Below are 24,436 nucleotides of genomic sequence, written 5' to 3'. Positions count from 1 at the left end.
TTAAGTGCTCTGGAGTCATTTCGTTGCAAGCGGGTTTTTAAGTGCTCTGGAGTCATTTCGTTGCAAGCGGGTTTTTAAGTGCTCTGGAGTCATTTCGTTGCAAGCGGGTTTTTAAGTGCTCTGGAGTCATTTCGTTGCAAGCGGGTTTTTAAGTGCTCTGGAGTCATTTCGTTGCAAGCGGGTTTTTAAGTGCTCTGGAGTCATTTCGTTGCAAGCGGGTTTTTAAGTGCTCTGGAGTCATTTCGTTGCAAGCGGGTTTTTAAGTGCTCTGAAGGCATTTCGTTGTAAGCGGGTTTTTACGTGCTCTGGAGTCATTTCGTTGCAAGCGGGTTTTTACGTGCTCTGGAGTCATTTCATTGCAAGCGGGTTTTTACATACTTCTCAGACATTTCACTGGAAGCGGGTTTTTTAAGTGCTCTGGAGTCATTTCGTTGCAAGCGGGTTTTTAAGTACTCTGGAGTCATTTCATTGCAAGCGGGTTTTTACATACTTCTCAGACATTTCACTGGAAGCGGGTTTTTTAAGTGCTCTGGAGTCATTTCGTTGCAAGCGGGTTTTTAAGTACTCTGGAGTCATTTCGTTGCAAGCGGGTTTTTAAGTGCTCTGGATTCATTTCGTTGCAAGCGGGTTTTTAAGTGCTCTGAAGGCATTTCGTTGCAAGCGGGTTTTTAAGTGCTCTGGAGTCATTTCGTTGCAAGCGGGTTTTTAAGTGTTCTGGAGTCATTTCGTTGCAAGCGGGATTTTAAGTGCTCTCGAGTCATTTCGTTGCAAGCGGGTTTTTAAGTGCTCTGGAGTCATTTCGTTGCAAGCGGGTTTTTAATTGCTCTGGAGTCATTTCGTTGCAAGCGGGTTTTTAAGTGCTCTGGAGTCATTTCGTTGCAAGCGGGTTTTTAAGTGCTCTGGAGCCATTTCGTTGCGAGCGGGTTTTTAAGTGCTCTGGAGTCATTTCGTTGCAAGCGGGTTTTTAAGTGCTCTGGAGCCATTTCGTTGCGAGCGGGTTTTTAAGTGCTCTGGAGTCATTTCGTTGCGAGCGGGTTTTTAATTGCTCTGGAGTCATTTCGTTGCGAGCGGGTTTTTAAGTGCTCTGGAGTCATTTCGTTGCAAGCGGGTTTTTAATTGCTCTGGAGTCATTTCGTTGCGAGCGGGTTTTTAAGTGTTCTGGAGTCATTTCGTTGCAAGCGGGTTTTTAAGTGCTCTGGAGTCATTTCGTTGCAAGCGGGTTTTTAAGTGCTCTGGAGTCATTTCGTTGCAAGCGGGTTTTTAAGTGCTCTGGAGTCATTTCGTTGCAAGCGGGTTTTTAAGTGCTCTGGAGTCATTTCGTTGCAAGCGGGTTTTTAATTGCTCTGGAGTCATTTCGTTGCGAGCAGGTTTTTAAGTGCTCTGGAGTCATTTCGTTGCAAGCGGGTTTTTAATTGCTCTGGAGTCATTTCGTTGCAAGCGGGTTTTTAAGTGTTCTGGAGTCATTTCGTTGCAAGCGGGTTTTTAAGTGCTCTGGAGTCATTTCGTTGCAAGTGGGTTTTTAAGTGCTCTGGAGTCATTTCGTTGCAAGCGGGTTTTTAAGTGCTCTGGAGTCATTTCGTTGCAAGCGGGTTTTTAAGTGCTCTGGAGTCATTTCGTTGCAAGCGGGTTTTTAAGTGCTCTGGAGTCATTTCGTTGCAAGCGGGTTTTTAATGCTCTGGAGTCATTTCGTTGCAAGCGGGTTTTTACGTGCTCTGGAGTCATTTCGTTGCAAGCGGGTTTTTAAGTGCTCTGGAGTCATTTCGTTGCAAGCGGGTTTTTAAGTGCTCTGGAGTCATTTCGTTGCAAGCGGGTTTTTAAGTGCTCTGGAGTCATTTCGTTGCAAGCGGGTTTTTAAGTGCTCTGGAGTCATTTCGTTGCAAGCGGGTTTTTAAGTGCTCTGGAGTCATTTCGTTGCAAGCGGGTTTTTAAGTGCTCTGGAGTCATTTCGTTGCAAGCGGGTTTTTAAGTGCTCTGGAGTCATTTCGTTGCAATCGGGTTTTTAAGTGCTCTGGAGTCATTTCGTTGCAAGCGGGTTTTTAAGTGCTCTGGAGTCATTTCGTTGCAAGCGGGTTTTTAAGTGCTCTGGAGTCATTTCGTTGCAAGCGGGTTTTTAAGTGCTCTGGAGTCATTTCGTTGCAAGCGGGTTTTTAAGTGCTCTGAAGGCATTTCGTTGTAAGCGGGTTTTTACATGCTCTGGAGTCATTTCGTTGCAAGCGGGTTTTTACATGCTCCGGAGTCATTTCATTGCAAGCGGGTTTTTACATACTTCTCAGACATTTCACTGGAAGCGGGTTTTTTAAGTGCTCTGGAGTCATTTCGTTGCAAGCGGGTTTTTAAGTACTCTGGAGTCATTTCATTGCAAGCGGGTTTTTACATACTTCTCAGACATTTCACTGGAAGCGGGTTTTTTAAGTGCTCTGGAGTCATTTCGTTGCAAGCGGGTTTTTAAGTACTCTGGAGTCATTTCTTTGCAAGCGGGTTTTTAAGTGCTCTGGAGTCATTTCGTTGCAAGCGGGTTTTTAAGTGCTCTGAAGGCATTTCGTTGCAAGCGGGTTTTTAAGTGCTCTGGAGTCATTTCGTTGCAAGCGGGTTTTTAAGTGTTCTGGAGTCATTTCGTTGCAAGCGGGATTTTAAGTGCTCTGGAGTCATTTCGTTGCAAGCGGGTTTTTAATTGCTCTGGAGTCATTTCGTTGCAAGCGGGTTTTTAAGTGCTCTGGAGTCATTTCGTTGCAAGCGGGTTTTTAAGTGTTCTGGAGTCATTTCGTTGCGAGCGGGTTTTTAAGTGCTCTGGAGTCATTTCGTTGCAAGCGGGTTTTTAATTGCTCTGGAGTCATTTCGTTGCGAGCGGGTTTTTAAGTGCTCTGGAGTCATTTCGTTGCAAGCGGGTTTTTAATTGCTCTGGAGTCATTTCGTTGCAAGCGGGTTTTTAAGTGTTCTGGAGTCATTTCGTTGCAAGCGGGTTTTTAAGTGCTCTGGAGTCATTTCGTTGCAAGCGGGTTTTTAAGTGCTCTGGAGTCATTTCGTTGCAAGCGGGTTTTTAAGTGTTCTGGAGTCATTTCGTTGCGAGCGGGTTTTTAAGTGCTCTGGAGTCATTTCGTTGCAAGCGGGTTTTTAATTGCTCTGGAGTCATTTCGTTGCGAGCGGGTTTTTAAGTGCTCTGGAGTCACTTCGTTGCAAGCGGGTTTTTAATTGCTCTGGAGTCACTTCGTTGCAAGCGGGTTTTTAAGTGTTCTGGAGTCATTTCGTTGCAAGCGGGTTTTTAAGTGCTCTGGAGTCATTTCGTTGCAAGCGGGTTTTTAAGTGCTCTGGAGTCATTTCGTTGCAAGCGGGTTTTTAAGTGTTCTGGAGTCATTTCGTTTCAAGCGGGTTTTTAAGTGCTCTGGAGTCATTTCGTTGCAAGCGGGTTTTTAAGTGCTCTGGAGTCATTTCGTTGCAAGCGGGTTTTTAATTGCTCTGGAGTCATTTCGTTGTAAGCGGGTTTTTAAGTGCTCTGGAGTCATTTCGTTGCGAGCGGGTTTTTAAGTGCTCTGGAGTTATTTCGTTGCGAGCGGGTTTTTAAGTGCTCTGGAGTCATTTCGTTGCGAGCGGGTTTTTAATTGCTCTGGAGTCATTTCGTTGCGAGCGGGTTTTTAAGTGCTCTGGAGTCATTTCGTTGCAAGCGGGTTTTTAATTGCTCTGGAGTCATTTCGTTGCAAGCGGGTTTTTAAGTGTTCTGGAGTCATTTCGTTGCAAGCGGGTTTTTAAGTGCTCTGGAGTCATTTCGTTGCAAGCGGGTTTTTAAGTGCTCTGGAGTCATTTCGTTGCAAGCGGGTTTTTAAGTGCTCTGGAGTCATTTCGTTGCAAGCGGGTTTTTAAGTGCTCTGGAGTCATTTCGTTGCAAGCGGGTTTTTAATTGCTCTGGAGTCATTTCGTTGCGAGCGGGTTTTTAAGTGCTCTGGAGTCATTTCGTTGCAAGCGGGTTTTTAATTGCTCTGGAGTCATTTCGTTGCAAGCGGGTTTTTAAGTGTTCTGGAGTCATTTCGTTGCAAGCGGGTTTTTAAGTGCTCTGGAGTCATTTCGTTGCAAGCGGGTTTTTACGTGCTCCGGAGTCATGTCATTGCAAGCGGGTTTTTACATACTTCTCAGACATTTCACTGGAAGCGGGTTTTTTAAGTGCTCTGGAGTCATTTCGTTGCAAGCGGGTTTTTAAGTACTCTGGAGTCATTTCATTGCAAGCGGGTTTTTACATACTTCTCAGACATTTCACTGGAAGCGGGTTTTTTAAGTGCTCTGGAGTCATTTCGTTGCAAGCGGGTTTTTAAGTACTCTGGAGTCATTTCGTTGCAAGCGGGTTTTTAAGTGCTCTGGAGTCATTTCGTTGCAAGCGGGTTTTTAAGTGCTCTGGAGTCATTTCGTTGCAAGCGGGTTTTTAAGTGCTCTGGAGTCATTTCGTTGCAAGCGGGTTTTTAAGTGTTCTGGAGTCATTTCGTTGCAAGCGGGTTTTTAAGTGCTCTGGAGTCATTTCGTTGCAAGCGGGTTTTTAAGTGCTCTGGAGTCATTTCGTTGCAAGCGGGTTTTTAAGTGTTCTGGAGTCATTTCGTTGCAAGCGGGTTTTTAAGTGCTCTGGAGTCATTTCGTTGCAAGCGGGTTTTTAAGTGCTCTGGAGTCATTTCGTTGCAAGCGGGTTTTTAATTGCTCTGGAGTCATTTCGTTGTAAGCGGGTTGTTAAGTGCTCTGGAGTCATTTCGTTGCAAGCGGGTTTTTAAGTGCTCTGGAGTCATTTCGTTGCAAGCGGGTTTTTAAGTGCTCTGGAGTCATTTCGTTGCAAGCGGGTTTTTAAGTGTTCTGGAGTCATTTCGTTGCAAGCGGGTTTTTAAGTGCTCTGGAGTCATTTCGTTGCAAGCGGGTTTTTAAGTGCTCTGGAGTCATTTCGTTGCAAGCGGGTTTTTAATTGCTCTGGAGTCATTTCGTTGTAAGCGGGTTGTTAAGTGCTCTGGAGTCATTTCGTTGCAAGCGGGTTTTTAAGTGCTCTGGAGTCATTTCGTTGCGAGCGGGTTTTTAAGTGCTCTGTAGTCATTTCGTTGCAAGCGGGTTTTTAATTGCTCTGGAGTCATTTCGTTGCGAGCGGGTTTTTAAGTGCTCTGGAGTCATTTCGTTGCAAGCGGGATTTTAAGTGCTCTGGAGTCATTTCGTTGCAAGCGGGTTTTTAATTGCTCTGGAGTCATTTCGTTGCAAGCGGGTTTTTAAGTGCTCTGGAGTCATTTCGTTGCGAGCGGGTTTTTAAGTGTTCTGGAGTCATTTCGTTGCGAGCGGGTTTTTAAGTGCTCTGGAGTCATTTCGTTGCAAGCGGGTTTTTAATTGCTCTGGAGTCATTTCGTTGCGAGCGGGTTTTTAAGTGCTCTGGAGTCATTTCGTTGCAAGCGGGTTTTTAATAATTGCTCTGGAGTCATTTCGTTGCAAGCGGGTTTTTAAGTGTTCTGGAGTCATTTCGTTGCAAGCGGGTTTTTAAGTGCTCTGGAGTCATTTCGTTGCAAGCGGGTTTTTAAGTGCTCTGGAGTCATTTCGTTGCAAGCGGGTTTTTAAGTGTTCTGGAGTCATTTCGTTGCGAGCGGGTTTTTAAGTGCTCTGGAGTCATTTCGTTGCAAGCGGGTTTTTAATTGCTCTGGAGTCATTTCGTTGCGAGCGGGTTTTTAAGTGCTCTGGAGTCACTTCGTTGCAAGCGGGTTTTTAATTGCTCTGGAGTCACTTCGTTGCAAGCGGGTTTTTAAGTGTTCTGGAGTCACTTCGTTGCAAGCGGGTTTTTAAGTACTCTGGAGTCATTTCGTTGCAAGCGGGTTTTTAAGTGCTCTGGAGTCATTTCGTTGCAAGCGGGTTTTTAAGTGTTCTGGAGTCATTTCGTTGCAAGCGGGTTTTTAAGTGCTCTGGAGTCATTTCGTTGCAAGCGGGTTTTTAAGTGCTCTGGAGTCATTTCGTTGCAAGCGGGTTTTTAATTGCTCTGGAGTCATTTCGTTGTAAGCGGGTTTTTAAGTGCTCTGGAGTCATTTCGTTGCGAGCGGGTTTTTAAGTGCTCTGGAGTCATTTCGTTGCGAGCGGGTTTTTAAGTGCTCTGGAGTCATTTCGTTGCGAGCGGGTTTTTAATTGCTCTGGAGTCATTTCGTTGCGAGCGGGTTTTTAAGTGCTCTGGAGTCATTTCGTTGCGAGCGGGTTTTTAATTGCTCTGGAGTCATTTCGTTGCAAGCGGGTTTTTAAGTGTTCTGGAGTCATTTCGTTGCGAGCGGGTTTTTAAGTGCTCTGGAGTCATTTCGTTGCAAGCGGGTTTTTAAGTGCTCTGGAGTCATTTCGTTGCAAGCGGGTTTTTAAGTGCTCTGGAGTCATTTCGTTGCAAGCGGGTTTTTAAGTGCTCTGGAGTCATTTCGTTGCAAGCGGGTTTTTAATTGCTCTGGAGTCATTTCGTTGCGAGCGGGTTTTTAAGTGCTCTGGAGTCATTTCGTTGCGAGCGGGTTTTTAATTGCTCTGGAGTCATTTCGTTGCAAGCGGGTTTTTAAGTGTTCTGGAGTCATTTCGTTGCAAGCGGGTTTTTAAGTGCTCTGGAGTCATTTCGTTGCAAGCGGGTTTTTAAGTGCTCTGGAGTCATTTCGTTGCAAGCGGGTTTTTAAGTGTTCTGGAGTCATTTCGTTGCAAGCGGGTTTTTAAGTGCTCTGGAGTCATTTCGTTGCAAGCGGGTTTTTAAGTGCTCTGGAGTCATTTCGTTGCAAGCGGGTTTTTAAGTGTTCTGGAGTCATTTCGTTGCAAGCGGGTTTTTAAGTGCTCTGGAGTCATTTCGTTGCAAGCGGGTTTTTACGTGCTCTGGAGTCATTTCGTTGCAAGCGGATTTTTAAGTGCTCTGGAGTCATTTCGTTGAAAGCGGGTTTTTAAGTGCTCTGGAGTCATTTCGTTGCAAGCGGGTTTTTAAGTGCTCTGGAGTCATTTCGTTGCAAGCGGGTTTTTAAGTGCTCTGGAGTCATTTCGTTGCAAGCGGGTTTTTAAGTGCTCTGGAGTCATTTCGTTGCAAGCGGGTTTTTAAGTGCTCTGGAGTCATTTCGTTGCAAGCGGGTTTTTAAGTGCTCTGGAGTCATTTCGTTGCAAGCGGGTTTTTAAGTGCTCTGGAGTCATTTCGTTGCAAGCGGGTTTTTAAGTGCTCTGGAGTCATTTCGTTGCAAGCGGGTTTTTAAGTGCTCTGGAGTCATTTCGTTGCAAGCGGGTTTTTAAGTGCTCTGGAGTCATTTCGTTGCAAGCGGGTTTTTAAGTGTTCTGGAGTCATTTCGTTGCAAGCGGGTTTTTAAGTGCTCTGAAGGCATTTCGTTGTAAGCGGGTTTTTACGTGCTCTGGAGTCATTTCGTTGCAAGCGGGTTTTTACGTGCTCCGGAGTCATGTCATTGCAAGCGGGTTTTTACATACTTCTCAGACATTTCACTGGAAGCGGGTTTTTTAAGTGCTCTGGAGTCATTTCGTTGCAAGCGGGTTTTTAAGTACTCTGGAGTCATTTCATTGCAAGCGGGTTTTTACATACTTCTCAGACATTTCACTGGAAGCGGGTTTTTTAAGTGCTCTGGAGTCATTTCGTTGCAAGCGGGTTTTTAAGTACTCTGGAGTCATTTCGTTGCAAGCGGGTTTTTAAGTGCTCTGGAGTCATTTCGTTGCAAGCGGGTTTTTAAGTGCTCTGGAGTCATTTCGTTGCAAGCGGGTTTTTAAGTGCTCTGGAGTCATTTCGTTGCAAGCGGGTTTTTAAGTGTTCTGGAGTCATTTCGTTGCAAGCGGGTTTTTAAGTGCTCTGGAGTCATTTCGTTGCAAGCGGGTTTTTAAGTGCTCTGGAGTCATTTCGTTGCAAGCGGGTTTTTAAGTGTTCTGGAGTCATTTCGTTGCAAGCGGGTTTTTAAGTGCTCTGGAGTCATTTCGTTGCAAGCGGGTTTTTAAGTGCTCTGGAGTCATTTCGTTGCAAGCGGGTTTTTAATTGCTCTGGAGTCATTTCGTTGTAAGCGGGTTGTTAAGTGCTCTGGAGTCATTTCGTTGCAAGCGGGTTTTTAAGTACTCTGGAGTCATTTCGTTGCAAGCGGGTTTTTAAGTGCTCTGGAGTCATTTCGTTGCAAGCGGGTTTTTAAGTGCTCTGGAGTCATTTCGTTGCAAGCGGGTTTTTAAGTGTTCTGGACTCATTTCGTTGCAAGCGGGTTTTTACGTGCTCTGGAGTCATTTCATTGCAAGCGGGTTTTTACATACTTCTCAGACATTTCACTGGAAGCGGGTTTTTTAAGTGCTCTGGAGTCATTTCGTTGCAAGCGGGTTTTTAAATACTCTGGAGTCATTTCGTTGCAAGCGGGTTTTTACATACTTCTCAGACATTTCACTGGAAGCGGGTTTTTTAAGTGCTCTGGAGTCATTTCGTTGCAAGCGGGTTTTTAAGTACTCTGGAGTCATTTCGTTGCAAGCGGGTTTTTAAGTGCTCTGGAGTCATTTCGTTGCAAGCGGGTTTTTAAGTGCTCTGGAGTCATTTCGTTGCAAGCGGGTGTTTAAGTGCTCTGGAGTCATTTCGTTGCGAGCGGGTTTTTAAGTGCTCTGGAGTCATTTCGTTGCGAGCGGGTTATTAATTGCTCTGGAGTCATTTCGTTGCAAGCGGGTTTTTAAGTGTTCTGGAGTCATTTCGTTGCAAGCGGGTTTTTAAGTGCTCTGGAGTCATTTCGTTGCAAGCGGGTTTTTACGTGCTCTGGAGTCATTTCGTTGCAAGCGGGTTTTTAAGTGCTCTGGAGTCATTTCGTTGCAAGCGGGTTTTTAAGTGCTCTGGAGTCATTTCGTTGCAAGCGGGTTTTTAAGTGCTCTGGAGTCATTTGGTTGCAAGCGGGTTTTTAAGTGCTCTGGAGTCATTTCGTTGCAAGCGGGTTTTTAAGTGCTCTGGAGTCATTTCGTTGCAAGCGGGTTTTTAAGTGCTCTGGAGTCATTTCGTTGCAAGCGGGTTTTTAAGTGCTCTGGAGTCATTTCGTTGCAAGCGGGTTTTTAAGTGCTCTGGAGTCATTTCGTTGCAAGCGGGTTTTTAAGTGCTCTGGAGTCATTTCGTTGCAAGCGGGTTTTTAAGTGCTCTGGAGTCATTTCGTTGCAAGCGGGTTTTTAAGTGCTCTGGAGTCATTTCGTTGCAAGCGGGTTTTTAAGTGCTCTGAAGGCATTTCGTTGTAAGCGGGTTTTTACGTGCTCTGGAGTCATTTCGTTGCAAGCGGGTTTTTACGTGCTCTGGAGTCATTTCATTGCAAGCGGGTTTTTACATACTTCTCAGACATTTCACTGGAAGCGGGTTTTTTAAGTGCTCTGGAGTCATTTCGTTGCAAGCGGGTTTTTAAGTACTCTGGAGTCATTTCATTGCAAGCGGGTTTTTACATACTTCTCAGACATTTCACTGGAAGCGGGTTTTTTAAGTGCTCTGGAGTCATTTCGTTGCAAGCGGGTTTTTAAGTACTCTGGAGTCATTTCGTTGCAAGCGGGTTTTTAAGTGCTCTGGATTCATTTCGTTGCAAGCGGGTTTTTAAGTGCTCTGAAGGCATTTCGTTGCAAGCGGGTTTTTAAGTGCTCTGGAGTCATTTCGTTGCAAGCGGGTTTTTAAGTGTTCTGGAGTCATTTCGTTGCAAGCGGGATTTTAAGTGCTCTCGAGTCATTTCGTTGCAAGCGGGTTTTTAAGTGCTCTGGAGTCATTTCGTTGCAAGCGGGTTTTTAATTGCTCTGGAGTCATTTCGTTGCAAGCGGGTTTTTAAGTGCTCTGGAGTCATTTCGTTGCAAGCGGGTTTTTAAGTGCTCTGGAGCCATTTCGTTGCGAGCGGGTTTTTAAGTGCTCTGGAGTCATTTCGTTGCAAGCGGGTTTTTAAGTGCTCTGGAGCCATTTCGTTGCGAGCGGGTTTTTAAGTGCTCTGGAGTCATTTCGTTGCGAGCGGGTTTTTAATTGCTCTGGAGTCATTTCGTTGCGAGCGGGTTTTTAAGTGCTCTGGAGTCATTTCGTTGCAAGCGGGTTTTTAATTGCTCTGGAGTCATTTCGTTGCGAGCGGGTTTTTAAGTGTTCTGGAGTCATTTCGTTGCAAGCGGGTTTTTAAGTGCTCTGGAGTCATTTCGTTGCAAGCGGGTTTTTAAGTGCTCTGGAGTCATTTCGTTGCAAGCGGGTTTTTAAGTGCTCTGGAGTCATTTCGTTGCAAGCGGGTTTTTAAGTGCTCTGGAGTCATTTCGTTGCAAGCGGGTTTTTAATTGCTCTGGAGTCATTTCGTTGCGAGCAGGTTTTTAAGTGCTCTGGAGTCATTTCGTTGCAAGCGGGTTTTTAATTGCTCTGGAGTCATTTCGTTGCAAGCGGGTTTTTAAGTGTTCTGGAGTCATTTCGTTGCAAGCGGGTTTTTAAGTGCTCTGGAGTCATTTCGTTGCAAGTGGGTTTTTAAGTGCTCTGGAGTCATTTCGTTGCAAGCGGGTTTTTAAGTGCTCTGGAGTCATTTCGTTGCAAGCGGGTTTTTAAGTGCTCTGGAGTCATTTCGTTGCAAGCGGGTTTTTAAGTGCTCTGGAGTCATTTCGTTGCAAGCGGGTTTTTAATGCTCTGGAGTCATTTCGTTGCAAGCGGGTTTTTACGTGCTCTGGAGTCATTTCGTTGCAAGCGGGTTTTTAAGTGCTCTGGAGTCATTTCGTTGCAAGCGGGTTTTTAAGTGCTCTGGAGTCATTTCGTTGCAAGCGGGTTTTTAAGTGCTCTGGAGTCATTTCGTTGCAAGCGGGTTTTTAAGTGCTCTGGAGTCATTTCGTTGCAAGCGGGTTTTTAAGTGCTCTGGAGTCATTTCGTTGCAAGCGGGTTTTTAAGTGCTCTGGAGTCATTTCGTTGCAAGCGGGTTTTTAAGTGCTCTGGAGTCATTTCGTTGCAATCGGGTTTTTAAGTGCTCTGGAGTCATTTCGTTGCAAGGGGGTTTTTAAGTGCTCTGGAGTCATTTCGTTGCAAGCGGGTTTTTAAGTGCTCTGGAGTCATTTCGTTGCAAGCGGGTTTTTAAGTGCTCTGGAGTCATTTCGTTGCAAGCGGGTTTTTAAGTGCTCTGAAGGCATTTCGTTGTAAGCGGGTTTTTACATGCTCTGGAGTCATTTCGTTGCAAGCGGGTTTTTACATGCTCCGGAGTCATTTCATTGCAAGCGGGTTTTTACATACTTCTCAGACATTTCACTGGAAGCGGGTTTTTTAAGTGCTCTGGAGTCATTTCGTTGCAAGCGGGTTTTTAAGTACTCTGGAGTCATTTCATTGCAAGCGGGTTTTTACATACTTCTCAGACATTTCACTGGAAGCGGGTTTTTTAAGTGCTCTGGAGTCATTTCGTTGCAAGCGGGTTTTTAAGTACTCTGGAGTCATTTCTTTGCAAGCGGGTTTTTAAGTGCTCTGGAGTCATTTCGTTGCAAGCGGGTTTTTAAGTGCTCTGAAGGCATTTCGTTGCAAGCGGGTTTTTAAGTGCTCTGGAGTCATTTCGTTGCAAGCGGGTTTTTAAGTGTTCTGGAGTCATTTCGTTGCAAGCGGGATTTTAAGTGCTCTGGAGTCATTTCGTTGCAAGCGGGTTTTTAATTGCTCTGGAGTCATTTCGTTGCAAGCGGGTTTTTAAGTGCTCTGGAGTCATTTCGTTGCAAGCGGGTTTTTAAGTGTTCTGGAGTCATTTCGTTGCGAGCGGGTTTTTAAGTGCTCTGGAGTCATTTCGTTGCAAGCGGGTTTTTAATTGCTCTGGAGTCATTTCGTTGCGAGCGGGTTTTTAAGTGCTCTGGAGTCATTTCGTTGCAAGCGGGTTTTTAATTGCTCTGGAGTCATTTCGTTGCAAGCGGGTTTTTAAGTGTTCTGGAGTCATTTCGTTGCAAGCGGGTTTTTAAGTGCTCTGGAGTCATTTCGTTGCAAGCGGGTTTTTAAGTGCTCTGGAGTCATTTCGTTGCAAGCGGGTTTTTAAGTGTTCTGGAGTCATTTCGTTGCGAGCGGGTTTTTAAGTGCTCTGGAGTCATTTCGTTGCAAGCGGGTTTTTAATTGCTCTGGAGTCATTTCGTTGCGAGCGGGTTTTTAAGTGCTCTGGAGTCACTTCGTTGCAAGCGGGTTTTTAATTGCTCTGGAGTCACTTCGTTGCAAGCGGGTTTTTAAGTGTTCTGGAGTCATTTCGTTGCAAGCGGGTTTTTAAGTGCTCTGGAGTCATTTCGTTGCAAGCGGGTTTTTAAGTGCTCTGGAGTCATTTCGTTGCAAGCGGGTTTTTAAGTGTTCTGGAGTCATTTCGTTTCAAGCGGGTTTTTAAGTGCTCTGGAGTCATTTCGTTGCAAGCGGGTTTTTAAGTGCTCTGGAGTCATTTCGTTGCAAGCGGGTTTTTAATTGCTCTGGAGTCATTTCGTTGTAAGCGGGTTTTTAAGTGCTCTGGAGTCATTTCGTTGCGAGCGGGTTTTTAAGTGCTCTGGAGTTATTTCGTTGCGAGCGGGTTTTTAAGTGCTCTGGAGTCATTTCGTTGCGAGCGGGTTTTTAATTGCTCTGGAGTCATTTCGTTGCGAGCGGGTTTTTAAGTGCTCTGGAGTCATTTCGTTGCAAGCGGGTTTTTAATTGCTCTGGAGTCATTTCGTTGCAAGCGGGTTTTTAAGTGTTCTGGAGTCATTTCGTTGCAAGCGGGTTTTTAAGTGCTCTGGAGTCATTTCGTTGCAAGCGGGTTTTTAAGTGCTCTGGAGTCATTTCGTTGCAAGCGGGTTTTTAAGTGCTCTGGAGTCATTTCGTTGCAAGCGGGTTTTTAAGTGCTCTGGAGTCATTTCGTTGCAAGCGGGTTTTTAATTGCTCTGGAGTCATTTCGTTGCGAGCGGGTTTTTAAGTGCTCTGGAGTCATTTCGTTGCAAGCGGGTTTTTAATTGCTCTGGAGTCATTTCGTTGCAAGCGGGTTTTTAAGTGTTCTGGAGTCATTTCGTTGCAAGCGGGTTTTTAAGTGCTCTGGAGTCATTTCGTTGCAAGCGGGTTTTTACGTGCTCCGGAGTCATGTCATTGCAAGCGGGTTTTTACATACTTCTCAGACATTTCACTGGAAGCGGGTTTTTTAAGTGCTCTGGAGTCATTTCGTTGCAAGCGGGTTTTTAAGTACTCTGGAGTCATTTCATTGCAAGCGGGTTTTTACATACTTCTCAGACATTTCACTGGAAGCGGGTTTTTTAAGTGCTCTGGAGTCATTTCGTTGCAAGCGGGTTTTTAAGTACTCTGGAGTCATTTCGTTGCAAGCGGGTTTTTAAGTGCTCTGGAGTCATTTCGTTGCAAGCGGGTTTTTAAGTGCTCTGGAGTCATTTCGTTGCAAGCGGGTTTTTAAGTGCTCTGGAGTCATTTCGTTGCAAGCGGGTTTTTAAGTGTTCTGGAGTCATTTCGTTGCAAGCGGGTTTTTAAGTGCTCTGGAGTCATTTCGTTGCAAGCGGGTTTTTAAGTGCTCTGGAGTCATTTCGTTGCAAGCGGGTTTTTAAGTGTTCTGGAGTCATTTCGTTGCAAGCGGGTTTTTAAGTGCTCTGGAGTCATTTCGTTGCAAGCGGGTTTTTAAGTGCTCTGGAGTCATTTCGTTGCAAGCGGGTTTTTAATTGCTCTGGAGTCATTTCGTTGTAAGCGGGTTGTTAAGTGCTCTGGAGTCATTTCGTTGCAAGCGGGTTTTTAAGTGCTCTGGAGTCATTTCGTTGCAAGCGGGTTTTTAAGTGCTCTGGAGTCATTTCGTTGCAAGCGGGTTTTTAAGTGTTCTGGAGTCATTTCGTTGCAAGCGGGTTTTTAAGTGCTCTGGAGTCATTTCGTTGCAAGCGGGTTTTTAAGTGCTCTGGAGTCATTTCGTTGCAAGCGGGTTTTTAATTGCTCTGGAGTCATTTCGTTGTAAGCGGGTTGTTAAGTGCTCTGGAGTCATTTCGTTGCAAGCGGGTTTTTAAGTGCTCTGGAGTCATTTCGTTGCGAGCGGGTTTTTAAGTGCTCTGTAGTCATTTCGTTGCAAGCGGGTTTTTAATTGCTCTGGAGTCATTTCGTTGCGAGCGGGTTTTTAAGTGCTCTGGAGTCATTTCGTTGCAAGCGGGATTTTAAGTGCTCTGGAGTCATTTCGTTGCAAGCGGGTTTTTAATTGCTCTGGAGTCATTTCGTTGCAAGCGGGTTTTTAAGTGCTCTGGAGTCATTTCGTTGCGAGCGGGTTTTTAAGTGTTCTGGAGTCATTTCGTTGCGAGCGGGTTTTTAAGTGCTCTGGAGTCATTTCGTTGCAAGCGGGTTTTTAATTGCTCTGGAGTCATTTCGTTGCGAGCGGGTTTTTAAGTGCTCTGGAGTCATTTCGTTGCAAGCGGGTTTTTAATAATTGCTCTGGAGTCATTTCGTTGCAAGCGGGTTTTTAAGTGTTCTGGAGTCATTTCGTTGCAAGCGGGTTTTTAAGTGCTCTGGAGTCATTTCGTTGCAAGCGGGTTTTTAAGTGCTCTGGAGTCATTTCGTTGCAAGCGGGTTTTTAAGTGTTCTGGAGTCATTTCGTTGCGAGCGGGTTTTTAAGTGCTCTGGAGTCATTTCGTTGCAAGCGGGTTTTTAATTGCTCTGGAGTCATTTCGTTGCGAGCGGGTTTTTAAGTGCTCTGGAGTCACTTCGTTGCAAGCGGGTTTTTAATTGCTCTGGAGTCACTTCGTTGCAAGCGGGTTTTTAAGTGTTCTGGAGTCACTTCGTTGCAAGCGGGTTTTTAAGTACTCTGGAGTCATTTCGTTGCAAGCGGGTTTTTAAGTGCTCTGGAGTCATTTCGTTGCAAGCGGGTTTTTAAGTGTTCTGGAGTCATTTCGTTGCAAGCGGGTTTTTAAGTGCTCTGGAGTCATTTCGTTGCAAGCGGGTTTTTAAGTGCTCTGGAGTCATTTCGTTGCAAGCGGGTTTTTAATTGCTCTGGAGTCATTTCGTTGTAAGCGGGTTTTTAAGTGCTCTGGAGTCATTTCGTTGCGAGCGGGTTTTTAAGTGCTCTGGAGTCATTTCGTTGCGAGCGGGTTTTTAAGTGCTCTGGAGTCATTTCGTTGCGAGCGGGTTTTTAATTGCTCTGGAGTCATTTCGTTGCGAGCGGGTTTTTAAGTGCTCTGGAGTCATTTCGTTGCGAGCGGGTTTTTAATTGCTCTGGAGTCATTTCGTTGCAAGCGGGTTTTTAAGTGTTCTGGAGTCATTTCGTTGCGAGCGGGTTTTTAAGTGCTCTGGAGTCATTTCGTTGCAAGCGGGTTTTTAAGTGCTCTGGAGTCATTTCGTTGCAAGCGGGTTTTTAAGTGCTCTGGAGTCATTTCGTTGCAAGCGGGTTTTTAAGTGCTCTGGAGTCATTTCGTTGCAAGCGGGTTTTTAATTGCTCTGGAGTCATTTCGTTGCGAGCGGGTTTTTAAGTGCTCTGGAGTCATTTCGTTGCGAGCGGGTTTTTAATTGCTCTGGAGTCATTTCGTTGCAAGCGGGTTTTTAAGTGTTCTGGAGTCATTTCGTTGCAAGCGGGTTTTTAAGTGCTCTGGAGTCATTTCGTTGCAAGCGGGTTTTTAAGTGCTCTGGAGTCATTTCGTTGCAAGCGGGTTTTTAAGTGTTCTGGAGTCATTTCGTTGCAAGCGGGTTTTTAAGTGCTCTGGAGTCATTTCGTTGCAAGCGGGTTTTTAAGTGCTCTGGAGTCATTTCGTTGCAAGCGGGTTTTTAAGTGTTCTGGAGTCATTTCGTTGCAAGCGGGTTTTTAAGTGCTCTGGAGTCATTTCGTTGCAAGCGGGTTTTTACGTGCTCTGGAGTCATTTCGTTGCAAGCGGATTTTTAAGTGCTCTGGAGTCATTTCGTTGAAAGCGGGTTTTTAAGTGCTCTGGAGTCATTTCGTTGCAAGCGGGTTTTTAAGTGCTCTGGAGTCATTTCGTTGCAAGCGGGTTTTTAAGTGCTCTGGAGTCATTTCGTTGCAAGCGGGTTTTTAAGTGCTCTGGAGTCATTTCGTTGCAAGCGGGTTTTTAAGTGCTCTGGAGTCATTTCGTTGCAAGCGGGTTTTTAAGTGCTCTGGAGTCATTTCGTTGCAAGCGGGTTTTTAAGTGCTCTGGAGTCATTTCGTTGCAAGCGGGTTTTTAAGTGCTCTGGAGTCATTTCGTTGCAAGCGGGTTTTTAAGTGCTCTGGAGTCATTTCGTTGCAAGCGGGTTTTTAAGTGCTCTGGAGTCATTTCGTTGCAAGCGGGTTTTTAAGTGTTCTGGAGTCATTTCGTTGCAAGCGGGTTTTTAAGTGCTCTGAAGGCATTTCGTTGTAAGCGGGTTTTTACGTGCTCTGGAGTCATTTCGTTGCAAGCGGGTTTTTACGTGCTCCGGAGTCATGTCATTGCAAGCGGGTTTTTACATACTTCTCAGACATTTCACTGGAAGCGGGTTTTTTAAGTGCTCTGGAGTCATTTCGTTGCAAGCGGGTTTTTAAGTACTCTGGAGTCATTTCATTGCAAGCGGGTTTTTACATACTTCTCAGACATTTCACTGGAAGCGGGTTTTTTAAGTGCTCTGGAGTCATTTCGTTGCAAGCGGGTTTTTAAGTACTCTGGAGTCATTTCGTTGCAAGCGGGTTTTTAAGTGCTCTGGAGTCATTTCGTTGCAAGCGGGTTTTTAAGTGCTCTGGAGTCATTTCGTTGCAAGCGGGTTTTTAAGTGCTCTGGAGTCATTTCGTTGCAAGCGGGTTTTTAAGTGTTCTGGAGTCATTTCGTTGCAAGCGGGTTTTTAAGTGCTCTGGAGTCATTTCGTTGCAAGCGGGTTTTTAAGTGCTCTGGAGTCATTTCGTTGCAAGCGGGTTTTTAAGTGTTCTGGAGTCATTTCGTTGCAAGCGGGTTTTTAAGTGCTCTGGAGTCATTTCGTTGCAAGCGGGTTTTTAAGTGCTCTGGAGTCATTTCGTTGCAAGCGGGTTTTTAATTGCTCTGGAGTCATTTCGTTGTAAGCGGGTTGTTAAGTGCTCTGGAGTCATTTCGTTGCAAGCGGGTTTTTAAGTGCTCTGGAGTCATTTCGTTGCAAGCGGGTTTTTAAGTGCTCTGGAGTCATTTCGTTGCAAGCGGGTTTTTAAGTGTTCTGGAGTCATTTCGTTGCAAGCGGGTTTTTAAGTGCTCTGGAGTCATTTCGTTGCAAGCGGGTTTTTAAGTGCTCTGGAGTCATTTCGTTGCAAGCGGGTTTTTAATTGCTCTGGAGTCATTTCGTTGTAAGCGGGTTGTTAAGTGCTCTGGAGTCATTTCGTTGCGAGCGGGTTTTTAAGTGCTCTGGAGTCATTTCGTTGCGAGCGGGTTTTTAAGTGCTCTGGAGTCATTTCGTTGCAAGCGGGTTTTTAATTGCTCTGGAGTCATTTCGTTGCGAGCGGGTTTTTAAGTGCTCTGGAGTCATTTCGTTGCAAGCGGGATTTTAAGTGCTCTGGAGTCATTTCGTTGCAAGCGGGTTTTTAATTGCTCTGGAGTCATTTCGTTGCGAGCGGGTTTTTAAGTGCTCTGGAGTCATTTCGTTGCAAGCGGGTTTTTAAGTGTTCTGGAGTCATTTCGTTGCGAGCGGGTTTTTAAGTGCTCTGGAGTCATTTCGTTGCAAGCGGGTTTTTAATTGCTCTGGAGTCATTTCGTTGCGAGCGGGTTTTTAAGTGCTCTGGAGTCATTTCGTTGCAAGCGGGTTTTTAATTGCTCTGGAGTCATTTCGTTGCAAGCGGGTTTTTAAGTGTTCTGGAGTCATTTCGTTGCAAGCGGGTTTTTAAGTGCTCTGGAGTCATTTCGATGCAAGCGGGTTTTTAAGTGCTCTGGAGTCATTTCGTTGCAAGCGGGTTTTTAAGTGTTCTGGAGTCATTTCGTTGCGAGCGGGTTTTTAAGTGCTCTGGAGTCATTTCGTTGCAAGCGGGTTTTTAATTGCTCTGGAGTCATTTCGTTGCGAGCGGGTTTTTAAGTGCTCTGGAGTCACTTCGTTGCAAGCGGGTTTTTAATTGCTCTGGAGTCACTTCGTTGCAAGCGGGTTTTTAAGTGTTCTGGAGTCATTTCGTTGCAAGCGGGTTTTTAAGTACTCTGGAGTCATTTCGTTGCAAGCGGGTTTTTAAGTGCTCTGGAGTCATTTCGTTGCAAGCGGGTTTTTAAGTGTTCTGGAGTCATTTCGTTGCAAGCGGGTTTTTAAGTGCTCTGGAGTCATTTCGTTGCAAGCGGGTTTTTAAGTGCTCTGGAGTCATTTCGTTGCAAGCGGGTTTTTAATTGCTCTGGAGTCATTTCGTTGTAAGCAGGTTTTTAAGTGCTCTGGAGTCATTTCGTTGCGAGCGGGTTTTTAAGTGCTCTGGAGTCATTTCGTTGCGAGCGGGTTTTTAAGTGCTCTGGAGTCATTTCGTTGCGAGCGGGTTTTTAATTGCTCTGGAGTCATTTCGTTGCGAGCGGGTTTTTAAGTGCTCTGGAGTCATTTCGTTGCGAGCGGGTTTTTAATTGCTCTGGAGTCATTTCGTTGCAAGCGGGTTTTTAAGTGTTCTGGAGTCATTTCGTTGCGAGCGGGTTTTTAAGTGCTCTGGAGTCATTTCGTTGCAAGCGGGTTTTTAAGTGCTCTGGAGTCATTTCGTTGCAAGCGGGTTTTTAAGTGCTCTGGAGTCATTTCGTTGCAAGCGGGTTTTTAAGTGCTCTGGAGTCATTTCGTTGCAAGCGGGTTTTTAATTGCTCTGGAGTCATTTCGTTGCGAGCGGGTTTTTAAGTGCTCTGGAGTCATTTCGTTGCAAGCGGGTTTTTAATTGCTCTGGAGTCATTTCGTTGCAAGCGGGTTTTTAAGTGTTCTGGAGTCATTTCGTTGCAAGCGGGTTTTTAAGTGCTCTGGAGTCATTTCGTTGCAAGCGGGTTTTTAAGTGCTCTGGAGTCATTTCGTTGCAAGCGGGTTTTTAAGTGCTCTGGAGTCATTTCGTTGCAAGCGGGTTTTTAAGTGCTCTGGAGTCATTTCGTTGCAAGCGGGTTTTTAAGTGCTCTGGAGTCATTTCGTTGCAAGCGGGTTTTTAAGTGCTCTGGAGTCATTTCGTTGCAAGCGGGTTTTTAAGTGCTCTGGAGTCATTTCGTTGCAAGCGGGTTTTTACGTGCTCTGGAGTCATTTCGTTGCAAGCGGATTTTTAAGTGCTCTGGAGTCATTTCGTTGAAAGCGGGTTTTTAAGTGCTCTGGAGTCATTTCGTTGCAAGCGGGTTTTTAAGTGCTCTGGAGTCATTTCGTTGCAAGCGGGTTTTTAAGTGCTCTGGAGTCATTTCGTTGCAAGCGGGTTTTTAAGTGCTCTGGAGTCATTTCGTTGCAAGCGGGTTTTTAAGTGCTCTGGAGTCATTTCGTTGCAAGCGGGTTTTTAAGTGCTCTGGAGTCATTTCGTTGCAAGCGGGTTTTTAAGTGCTCTGGAGTCATTTCGTTGCAAGCGGGTTTTTAAGTGCTCTGGAGTCATTTCGTTGCAAGCGGGTTTTTAAGTGCTCTGGAGTCATTTCGTTGCAAGCGGGTTTTTAAGTGCTCTGGAGTCATTTCGTTGCAAGCGGGTTTTTAAGTGCTCTGGAGTCATTTCGTTGCAAGCGGGTTTTTAAGTGCTCTGAAGGCATTTCGTTGTAAGCGGGTTTTTACGTGCTCTGGAGTCATTTCGTTGCAAGCGGGTTTTTACGTGCTCCGGAGTCATGTCATTGCAAGCGGGTTTTTACATACTTCTCAGACATTTCACTGGAAGCGGGTTTTTTAAGTGCTCTGGAGTCATTTCGTTGCAAGCGGGTTTTTAAGTACTCTGGAGTCATTTCATTGAAAGCGGGTTTTTACATACTTCTCAGACATTTCACTGGAAGCGGGTTTTTTAAGTGCTCAGGAGTCATTTCGTTGCAAGCGGGTTTTTAAGTGCTCTGGAGTCATTTCGTTGCAAGCGGGTTTTTAAGTGCTCTGGAGTCATTTCGTTGCAAGCGGGTTTTTAAGTGCTCTGGAGTCATTTCGTTGCAAGCGGGTTTTTAAGTGCTCTGGAGTCATTTCGTTGCAAGCGGGTTTTTAAGTGCTCTGGAGTCATTTCGTTGCAGCGGGTTTTTAAGTGCTCTGGAGTCATTTCGTTGCAAGCGGGTTTTTAAGTGCTCTGGAGTCATTTCGTTGCAAGCGGGTTTTTAAGTGCTCTGGAGTCATTTCGTTGCAAGCGGGTTTTTAAGTGCTCTGGAGTCATTTCGTTGCAAGCGGGTTTTTAAGTGTTCTGGAGTCATTTCGTTGCAAGCGGGTTTTTAAGTGCTCTGAAGGCATTTCGTTGTAAGCGGGTTTTTACGTGCTCTGGAGTCATTTCGTTGCAAGCGGGTTTTTACGTGCTCCGGAGTCATGTCATTGCAAGCGGGTTTTTACATACTTCTCAGACATTATACTGGAAGCGGGTTTTTTAAGTGCTCTGGAGTCATTTCGTTGCAAGCGGGTTTTTAAGTACTCTGGAGTCATTTCATTGCAAGCGGGTTTTTACATACTTCTCAGACATTTCACTGGAAGCGGGTTTTTTAAGTGCTCTGGAGTCATTTCGTTGCAAGCGGGTTTTTAAGTACTCTGGAGTCATTTCGTTGCAAGCGGGTTTTTAAGTGCTCTGGAGTCATTTCGTTGCAAGCGGGTTTTTAAGTGCTCTGGAGTCATTTCGTTGCAAGCGGGTTTTTAAGTGCTCTGGAGTCATTTCGTTGCAAGCGGGTTTTTAAGTGTTCTGGAGTCATTTCGTTGCAAGCGGGTTTTTAAGTGCTCTGGAGTCATTTCGTTGCAAGCGGGTTTTTAAGTGCTCTGGAGTCATTTCGTTGCAAGCGGGTTTTTAAGTGTTCTGGAGTCATTTCGTTGCAAGCGGGTTTTTAAGTGCTCTGGAGTCATTTCGTTGCAAGCGGGTTTTTAAGTGCTCTGGAGTCATTTCGTTGCAAGCGGGTTTTTAATTGCTCTGGAGTCATTTCGTTGTAAGCGGGTTGTTAAGTGCTCTGGAGTCATTTCGTTGCAAGCGGGTTTTTAAGTGCTCTGGAGTCATTTCGTTGCAAGCGGGTTTTTAAGTGCTCTGGAGTCATTTCGTTGCAAGCGGGTTTTTAAGTGTTCTGGAGTCATTTCGTTGCAAGCGGGTTTTTAAGTGCTCTGGAGTCATTTCGTTGCAAGCGGGTTTTTAAGTGCTCTGGAGTCATTTCGTTGCAAGCGGGTTTTTAATTGCTCTGGAGTCATTTCGTTGTAAGCGGGTTGTTAAGTGCTCTGGAGTCATTTCGTTGCGAGCGGGTTTTTAAGTGCTCTGGAGTCATTTCGTTGCGAGCGGGTTTTTAAGTGCTCTGGAGTCATTTCGTTGCAAGCGGGTTTTTAATTGCTCTGGAGTCATTTCGTTGCGAGCGGGTTTTTAAGTGCTCTGGAGTCATTTCGTTGCAAGCGGGATTTTAAGTGCTCTGGAGTCATTTCGTTGCAAGCGGGTTTTTAATTGCTCTGGAGTCATTTCGTTGCGAGCGGGTTTTTAAGTGCTCTGGAGTCATTTCGTTGCGAGCGGGTTTTTAAGTGTTCTGGAGTCATTTCGTTGCGAGCGGGTTTTTAAGTGCTCTGGAGTCATTTCGTTGCAAGCGGGTTTTTAATTGCTCTGGAGTCATTTCGTTGCGAGCGGGTTTTTAAGTGCTCTGGAGTCATTTCGTTGCAAGCGGGTTTTTAAGTGCTCTGGAGTCATTTCGTTGCAAGCGGGTTTTTAAGTGTTCTGGAGTCATTTCGTTGCAAGCGGGTTTTTAAGTGCTCTGGAGTCATTTCGTTGCAAGCGGGTTTTTAAGTGCTCTGGAGTCATTTCGTTGCAAGCGGGTTTTTAAGTGCTCTGGAGTCATTTCGTTGCAAGCGGGTTTTTAAGTGCTCTGGAGTCATTTCGTTGCAAGCGGGTTTTTACGTGCTCTGGAGTCATTTCGTTGCAAGCGGATTTTTAAGTGCTCTGGAGTCATTTCGTTGAAAGCGGGTTTTTAAGTGCTCTGGAGTCATTTCGTTGCAAGCGGGTTTTTAAGTGCTCTGGAGTCATTTCGTTGCAAGCGGGTTTTTAAGTGCTCTGGAGTCATTTCGTTGCAAGCGGGTTTTTAAGTGCTCTGGAGTCATTTCGTTGCAAGCGGGTTTTTAAGTGCTCTGGAGTCATTTCGTTGCAAGCGGGTTTTTAAGTGCTCTGGAGTCATTTCGTTGCAAGCGGGTTTTTAAGTGCTCTGGAGTCATTTCGTTGCAAGCGGGTTTTTAAGTGCTCTGGAGTCATTTCGTTGCAAGCGGGTTTTTAAGTGCTCTGGAGTCATTTCGTTGCAAGCGGGTTTTTAAGTGCTCTGGAGTCATTTCGTTGCAAGCGGGTTTTTAAGTGCTCTGGAGTCATTTCGTTGCAAGCGGGTTTTTAAGTGCTCTGAAGGCATTTCGTTGTAAGCGGGTTTTTACGTGCTCCGGAGTCATTTCGTTGCAAGCGGGTTTTTACGTGCTCCGGAGTCATGTCATTGCAAGCGGGTTTTTACATACTTCTCAGACATTTCACTGGAAGCGGGTTTTTTAAGTGCTCTGGAGTCATTTCGTTGCAAGCGGGTTTTTAAGTACTCTGGAGTCATTTCATTGAAAGCGGGTTTTTACATACTTCTCAGACATTTCACTGGAAGCGGGTTTTTTAAGTGCTCAGGAGTCATTTCGTTGCAAGCGGGTTTTTAAGTACTCTGGAGTCATTTCGTTGCAAGCGGGTTTTTAAGTGCTCTGGAGTCATTTCGTTGCAAGCGGGTTTTTAAGTGCTCTGAAGGCATTTCGTTGCGAGCGGGTTTTTAAGTGCTCTGGAGTCACTTCGTTGCAAGCGGGTTTTTAATTGCTCTGGAGTCACTTCGTTGCAAGCGGGTTTTTAAGTGTTCTGGAGTCATTTCGTTGCAAGCGGGTTTTTAAGTGCTCTGGAGTCATTTCGTTGCAAGCGGGTTTTTAAGTGTTCTGGAGTCATTTCGTTGCAAGCGGGTTTTTAAGTGCTCTGGAGTCATTTCGTTGCAAGCGGGTTTTTAAGTGTTCTGGAGTCATTTCGTTGCAAGCGGGTTTTTAAGTGCTCTGGAGTCATTTCGTTGCAAGCGGGTTTTTAAGTGCTCTGGAGTCATTTCGTTGCAAGCGGGTTTTTAAGTGTTCTGGAGTCATTTCGTTGCAAGCGGGTTTTTAAGTGCTCTGGAGTCATTTCGTTGCAAGCGGGTTTTTAAGTGCTCTGGAGTCATTTCGTTGCAAGCGGGTTTTTAATTGCTCTGGAGTCATTTCGTTGTAAGCGGGTTTTTAAGTGCTCTGGAGTCATTTCGTTGCAAGCGGGTTTTTAAGTGTTCTGGAGTCATTTCGTTGCGAGCGGGTTTTTACGTGCTCTGGAGTCATTTCGTTGCGAGCGGGTTTTTAATTGCTCTGGAGTCATTTCGTTGCAAGCGGGTTTTTACGTGCTCTGGAGTCATTTCGTTGCGAGCGGGTTTTTAAGTGCTCTGGAGTCATTTCGTTGCAAGCGGGTTTTTAATTGCTCTGGAGTCATTTCGTTGCAAGCGGGTTTTTAAGTGTTCTGGAGTCATTTCGTTGCAAGCGGGTTTTTAAGTGCTCTGGAGTCATTTCGTTGCAAGCGGGTTTTTAAGTGCTCTGGAGTCATTTCGTTGCAAGCGGGTTTTTAAGTGCTCTGGAGTCATTTCGTTGCAAGCGGGTTTTTAAGTGCTCTGGAGTCATTTCGTTGCAAGCGGGTTTTTAAGTGCTCTGGAGTCATTTCGTTGCAAGCGGGTTTTTAAGTGCTCTGGAGTCATTTCGTTGCAAGCGGGTTTTTAAGTGCTCTGGAGTCATTTCGTTGCAAGCGGGTTTTTAAGTGCTCTGGAGTCATTTCGTTGCAAGCGGGTTTTTAAGTGCTCTGAAGGCATTTCGTTGTAAGCGGGTTTTTACGTGCTCTGGAGTCATTTCGTTGCAAGCGGGTTTTTACGTGCTCCGGAGTCATGTCATTGCAAGCGGGTTTTTACATACTTCTCAGACATTTCACTGGAAGCGGGTTTTTTAAGTGCTCTGGAGTCATTTCGTTGCAAGCGGGTTTTTAAGTACTCTGGAGTCATTTCATTGAAAGCGGGTTTTTACATACTTCTCAGACATTTCACTGGAAGCGGGTTTTTTAAGTGCTCAGGAGTCATTTCGTTGCAAGCGGGTTTTTAAGTGCTCTGGAGTCATTTCGTTGCAAGCGGGTTTTTAAGTGCTCTGGAGTCATTTCGTTGCAAGCGGGTTTTTAAGTGCTCTGGAGTCATTTCGTTGCAAGCGGGTTTTTAAGTGCTCTGGAGTCATTTCGTTGCAAGCGGGTTTTTAAGTGCTCTGGAGTCATTTCGTTGCAAGCGGGTTTTTAAGTGCTCTGGAGTCATTTCGTTGCAAGCGGGTTTTTAAGTGCTCTGGAGTCATTTCGTTGCAAGCGGGTTTTTAAGTGCTCTGAAGGCATTTCGTTGTAAGCGGGTTTTTAAGTGCTCTGGAGTCATTTCGTTGCAAGCGGGTTTTTACGTGCTCCGGAGTCATGTCATTGCAAGCGGGTTTTTACATACTTCTCAGACATTTCAC

This window comes from Meriones unguiculatus, chromosome 20 (assembly GCF_030254825.1).
Source record: "Meriones unguiculatus strain TT.TT164.6M chromosome 20, Bangor_MerUng_6.1, whole genome shotgun sequence".
Classification (NCBI taxonomy): domain Eukaryota; kingdom Metazoa; phylum Chordata; class Mammalia; order Rodentia; family Muridae; genus Meriones; species Meriones unguiculatus.
The sequence above is the reverse complement of the archived record's forward strand: the minus strand, read 5'-3'. Positions refer to the sequence as shown.